General features: G+C 47.8%; 1 long non-coding RNA gene across 1 annotated transcript; it reads right to left on the reverse strand.

Moving 5' to 3' along the window:
* Positions 1 to 444: 444 nt before the first annotated feature.
* Positions 445 to 5648, reverse strand: LOC144340884 (uncharacterized). The gene is made up of 2 exons (XR_013417412.1): positions 5435 to 5648; positions 445 to 1704 (listed from the first exon to the last, which is right to left on the reverse strand). It is a non-coding gene; the product is annotated as an uncharacterized LOC144340884 (long non-coding RNA).
* Between the last annotated feature and the right edge of the window lie 935 nt (positions 5649 to 6583).

A 6583-nucleotide genomic window follows, 5' to 3' on the forward strand; every position in this document is an offset into this window, starting at 1 on the left:
ATGTACACATACTTTATAATGTCAAAGAATAAACACGTGTAGCTTGCCTTATCTGTTTAGTTTTTACCTGAAACCTCTGCGTGCTCTGATGATTCATTCTGATCTTCTACTCCCAATTTTTTAAGAGTTACATCTCTGTTGAGAATATCTATTCTCTTCTCACCATACCACTAATGGAAATGATACGTGTGGTTTAATATGTAAGTTTTACGACACTGACAAGTTCATTGTCTAGCGATGGCACATGTGAGCTATGGGGGCCGCCAGTTTCTCCTCCTGGGTGCCTATCAGACAACACCGTTCAACACAGTTTTCTTCTTGTCGAGCCCAGATTCAGCCTCAGAATTTTTCCCAAGTTCTACCAAACACTTGGCAATGGTATGCAGTATGAAACATACTGATTTATATATATGTATACAGATATACACACGCACATACACACAATGGATTTGTCTGTTTTATTATGTTTAAAATGAACAATTTTTAGAAGTCCTTTGTCAGGCCATGTGTCCTGAGTTTGGATTTGAAAAAAATATTCTCATTATATGCACACCACATATACTCTTGCATGCGTAATTATGGTGAAATACATCAACTGCTCATGCTTTGCCTTCAGTAGGAAATTACACGGATAGGTCCTGGCCCTCTGGGCTGTGTGATTTCACAGGTTGATTCTCTGAGGCCCAGACAGAATATGTTTGGGCCTGACTTTGTCACCTTTGTAATTTTTGTTTTTTGAAACGAAGTCTCACTCTGTCACCAAGGCTGGAGTGCAGTGGCACAATCTCGGCTCACTGCAACCTCCGCCTCCCAGGTTTAAGCGATTCTTATGCCTCAGCCTCCTGAGTAGCTGGGATTATAGACATGTGCCACCACGCCCAGCTAATTATTGTATTTTTGGTAGAGACAGGGTTTCACCATGTTGACCAGGCTGGTCTCAAAGTCCTGACCTCAGGTGACCTGCCTGCCTCAGCCTCCCAAAGTGCTGGGATTACAGGCGTGAGCCACCGCACTCAGCCTGTTATCCTTGTAATTAATAACTAATGTTCTTAGCTACTTTCCCCTTCCGCTGAATCTCCCTCTTTCTTAATCAAGGCTTAGAGAGGTCTTTTTTAAAATCCTAGCCTCAATATCATTCTTTCATCTACTGAGCTATTCCATGGTATGAGATCCAGGAACCTGTTTTCAATAAAACGAACAATGGATTGGCTAAAATGTGAAGTCTGTTTCACCATAGATATATCTATACAGTATATGGACTCCCAGTGGCCTTTTCTTTTGCTAATAAAACATGTTCATTTTGATTGTTAGAATTTTATCATTTGAGTTATCAGTGTGAAGGCAGAGGGGAAATAACCAGTAAGTCACGCCTCTAACTCTGTCTGAGATAAAAGCCCTCTGCGAAAGACATTTAGCCCTATGAGTTCCAACAGAAGCTGCTGGACATTCAGAATCAGCTTGCAATTTCTTTTTTTGAAAAAGACATGCAGTGATTTACTCATTAGGTCAAAAGCAGAGAGGTGTCTCCCTTGTTTCGGCTTCTCCGTTGAGGTTTATATGGATCTGTGAGGCTGCCGTCAGTGCCCCTGCCTTCTGTTAAAGGGGTCAAATCAAGCAAGAATTCCGAGGGAATCGGTTCCTCTTCCCAAACTGCTGCAGACTAGCTCTTCAAACTTTATTGTGCTCTTGGCTTGGAGTTTCAGCCTATAAGAAATTAAGAATATAGGGAAAGGAAAAGGGATTTGCAAATAGAACAGAGTTGTATTCCAGGAAACACAGTAACCAGATCCCTTCCCAAAGCTTTTACCCTTTTTAGCTCAGATATTAAGTTTGTTGTTGGTGGTGTTGTTTTGTTTTGCTTTTTTGTTGTTTTTTGAGACAGCTTCTCACTCTTGTCACCCAGGCTGGAGTACAGTGGCATGATCCTGGCTCACTGCAACCTCCATCTCCCGGGTTCAAGCAATTCTCCTACTTCAGCCTCTGGAGTAGCTGGGACTACGGCCCGCACCGACACACCTGGCTAATTTTTTGTATGATTTTTGTATTTTTTTTTTTTTGGTGGAAATGGGGTTTTACCATGTTGGCCAGGCTGGTCTCAAACTCCTGACCTCAAGTGATCCACCAGCCTCAGCCTCCCAAAGTGTTGGGATTATAGGCATGAGCCACCACACCCAGCCAGATATTAAGTCTTAAAGTTTAAAAACGTGGTTTCGAATTTTACAGTTTTCTTCAAGTTGATGTGGAAGAAAATTAGTAACAAGTTAAAAAATAATAATGAAGACAGTGACTTTGAAAGTAGGACTATCAGTCTAAAAGTAACTTCTTCATAAACATACTCTGTGTTGTAGAAATTGATCACACAAGCTGTGCCACTCTTGTCCACCCAACCAAAATAGAGTGGAGGGCTGGGGGGAAGAGCGCTCAGGACACGTGACATTGCTCTATAAATAAAACTTCTGCAAGTCTGGTGGCTGAAACTGCCTATTGTAGCCTGAGACCAGTTTTATCTGTGGCCTCAGCAGCTACAACTCTAGGACTAATCTTGGCCACCATGGTCACCCACCAAATGGAGCTGGCCAGCCCCCGGAGCTTTGCTAAAACCAAAGAACTTTCTCCAGGACCACACACACAGAACATTCCCTTTTTTTTTTTTTCTCATAAAATCCCCAATCTTCTCTTTATTCTTTAGACATACCAAAAACCACTTAGTCTGCCTGTATGCCCTGAATTGCAATTCTTTCTTCCCAAATAAAGTGTTAAATTTAGAGTTTCATCTCTAATTTTTTTATTCTCACTTCCACAGTGTGTATGTAGGTGTATGTGGGGCGAGGGGGACAGGAAAAGGAAGGGAGAGAGGGAGACAGAAACAGATCATAATCCTGCTTGCCTGTGTGACAGGACTGGATTTTGTGTTATATCATGGTAGAAATCAGATTGTGGCAGCGAAAAGAAAGAACGACAGCAGGAAAGCATTCCTAATTCCTCACATGTCTGTCCTGCCAGCTGAACCCTTCTTCAGGGATCTCCCAGCTTCACAGCCCTCAACCCCTCTCCCTGCCCTGACTCGGCAGGGCATAAATTGTAGCAGTCACAGGGTCCCATGCAGGTGATCGGCCTGAGCAGGAGTTGGGGATGCTGCTTGGGACTGATCTATCTTCTCAGGAATTTAGACAACACCATGAGAAGCGCATCTCTGCAAGAATTAAAGAGTCCCCAGGACCAAAAAGGAGATATGATGATTTAAAAAAAGGAGAGGTCAGCACCATCCACTTTGATGTCATTGCATGTTGCTTCCCTCATATAAACAATACTACCGGCCAGGTGCCGTGGCTCACACCATAATGCCAGCACTTTGGGAGGCCGAGGCCAGTGAATCCCCTGAGGTCAGGAGTTCAAGACCAGCCCGGCCAACATGGTGAAACTCTGTCTCTACTAAAAATACAAAAAAAAAAAAAAAAAAAATTAGCCTGGTGTGGTGTTGCATACCTGTAATCCCAGCTACTCAGGAGGTTGAGACAGGAGAATCCCTTGAACCCAGGAAGTGGAGGTTGCAGTGAGCCAAGATCACGCCACTGCACTCCTGCCTGGGCAACAGAGTGAGACTCTGTCTCAAAATAAAAATAAAAATAAAAAACACAACACAACAATATTACCTTCACCCCTTTTTCATCTTCCCTTCATTCTGTCCTCCTGCCTCCAGTTTAATTACTTGGTAAGTTCGCTAAACATTTATTGAGAATAGAGCACTCCCCAAACACTGGGGATTCACAGTTGATTAAGACTTGGTCTGTGTGAGCAAGGCGCCTGGCCTCGCTGGGACCGCTAAGCACGTGATGGCCAGTGCTTTGACAGCGGGGTGTTGGTACAGCTGTGCACATGGTCCCCTCCAAGTCTCATGTTGAACTGTAATCCCCGGTGTTGGAGGTGGGGCCTGGTGGGAGATGACTGGGTCACGGGGGTGGATTTCTCTTGAATGGTTTAGCATCATCCCCGTGGTGCTGTGCTCGAAATGAGCGAGTTCTCACGAGATTTGGTCATTTAAAAGCGTGTGGCATCTCCCCGCACACTCGTTGGCTCTTGGTCTCATTCTCACCATGTGATGTGCCTGCTCCCCCTTTGCCTTCTGCCATGATCGGAAGTTTTCTGAGGCCTCCCTGGAAGCAGATGCCAGTCTTATGCTTCCTGCATAGCCCGCAGAACCCTGGGCCAATTAAGTCTCTTTTCTTATAACTTGCCCAGTCTCAGCTACTTCTTTACAGCAGTGCGAGAATGGCATGATACAGGTGTGGATACCAGAAGGACATGGAGCACAGTCACTTAAATCTGGGTGAAGGGTTGTGGGTGGGGGGTGGTGTCAGGGAAAGTTCTGCAGAGAAGACAACGCTGGGGTGAATTCTGAAGAATGATCAGCAAGTGACAGGGGAAAACCTGGGGTGGGGGAGGTGAGCCAGAGGTGGGAGTCGGATGGGCCACATGAGGCAGGGAAAACAGCTAAAGACGAAGGTGAGAGACAGCAGGGTGTGTGCAGGGCATTGCGGGGGGAAGCCACAGGGCTGGAGGAAGATGCACAGGGGCGGAGAGGGATGAGGCGGGAGAGGTGGACAGGTGCTGACCGGAATGGGCCTTGTTTCCTGAAAACAGGACAGAGGTAGTCTCAGCAAAGCACACATGAAAATGGCCTGTCTACTATGTCCCCTGTCTTGGGGACTAAGAACCTATTCAGTTTGAGCCAGCAAACACTGACCAAGTTCTGTGCCCTGTGCTACGAGGTACAGATGAAAGGTGAGTAAGACAGTACCCCTGGCCTTGTAGAGCTCGCATGATAGGAAGAATTCTGGAAGCAGGGCTATCTTTGGGCTTCTTCTGTTCATTTTACTTCCCTCTTATTGTTTAGTCTTTTCATAAAGTATCTGTAAATCTTCTAGCCAGCTTTCACTGGAGAAACAGGGCAAGAAAATGATTCTGCTCTTCCTTGGGACCAGAACACGGAGAGGGGAGGAAGCAGCACCCCCTGGGGCCTGCATGGTGTTGGTGATCCCAGAGAGGCCATTCTAACCAAGGGCAAACAAAAGCCTGGGACTCAGGACAGGAGCCTCTGGTCCAGCTGTCCCTCCCCCTTGAGAGTCTTGGTCAATTCTGTCTCCTGGCAAGAAATCAAACCTTCCCATTTTAGTTTAATAAAGGAAGGGGGTTCCCTTGTGCCTGGGTGCCTTGTTATTCAAGTACTACCTACCCCCAACGTAGAGGACACCAGGTCTGACACCAGAGAATCTTCTCGGTCAAGCCAAGAAATCAGTTATAATCCAGTCACCCACCTGGAGTCTCCCCACTTAGCCCCGCCTTACAGATAGAGACCCAACACTTGCATTCACCTGCAATACATACGCAATACCCACTCAGCAGGGGCCGCCCGCGCACATCCCGCAATACCCACTCAGCGGAGGCCGCCCACGCACATCCCGCCCATCTCAGGGCTCTGGGTGGAATCGGGGTAACAGAGTTCCCCATTAAGAAGACTCTTGGCTCCTCAGTGGTGCTGACTGGAGGGAAATTAAGAGGAGAAATGTGCGTAGCAGAGCAAGAGAGGAGAAAACACAACTCCTACACCTCATCCACTTCTGTCTCCAGCTGGACTCCAAGCTGCGATGATGGGCGGGCCCTGCTGCCCAGCCGGGTTCCGGGCTGAGGTGATGGGCGGGCCCTGCTGCCCAGCCGGGTTCCGGGCTGCGGTGATGGGCGGGCCCTGCTGCCCAGCCGGGTTCCGGGCTGCGGTGATGGGCGGGCCCTGCTGCCCAGCCGGGTTCCGGGCTGCGGTGATGGGCGGGCCCTGCTGCCCAGCCGGGTTCCGGGCTGAGGTGATGGGCGGGCCCTGCTGCCCAGCCGGGTTCCGGGCTGAGGTGATGGGCGGGCCCTGCTGCCCAGCCGGGTTCCGGGCTGAGGTGATGGGCGGGCCCTGCTGCCCAGCCGGGTTCCGGGCTGCGATGATGGGCGGGCCCTACTGCCCAGTTTGGCTCCTCTGGCCTCCACAGCTTCTACGGTCAGTTTGTCGGCCTGAGGTCATCCAGAAAGTCACAACGCTAAGAAAGATGTACTTCTGTCATCAAAATGGTAGATGTTCATCAGCATTCCAGGCAAAGAAAATAACAAAGCTTAGGGCACTCTTCCTACTGACAAATCAACTTTTTAAAACTTCTTATTTTTGGTCGGGTGCAGTGGCTTACACTTGTAATCCCAGCATTTTGGGAGGCTGAGGCTGGCAGATCACCTGAGGTTGGGAGTTTGAGACCAGCCTGGCCAACATGGTGAAACCCTGTATCTACTAAAGATACAAAAATTAGCCGGGTGTGGTGGTGCGTGCCTGTAATCCTAGCTACTCGGAAGGCTGAGGCAGGAGAATCGCTTGAACCCAAGAGGCTGAGGTTGCAGTGAGCTGAGATTGTGCCACTGCACTTCAGCCTTGGTGACAGAGCGAGACTCTGTCTCAAATATATATATATGTATATATATATATTTTTAATTTTTGTGGGTACATAGTAGGTGTATGTATTTATGGGTTACCTGAGTTGATTTTACATGAGTTGAT

Source organism: Macaca mulatta, chromosome 5 (genome assembly GCF_049350105.2).
Source record: "Macaca mulatta isolate MMU2019108-1 chromosome 5, T2T-MMU8v2.0, whole genome shotgun sequence".
NCBI classification, from domain to species: Eukaryota; Metazoa; Chordata; class Mammalia; order Primates; family Cercopithecidae; genus Macaca; species Macaca mulatta.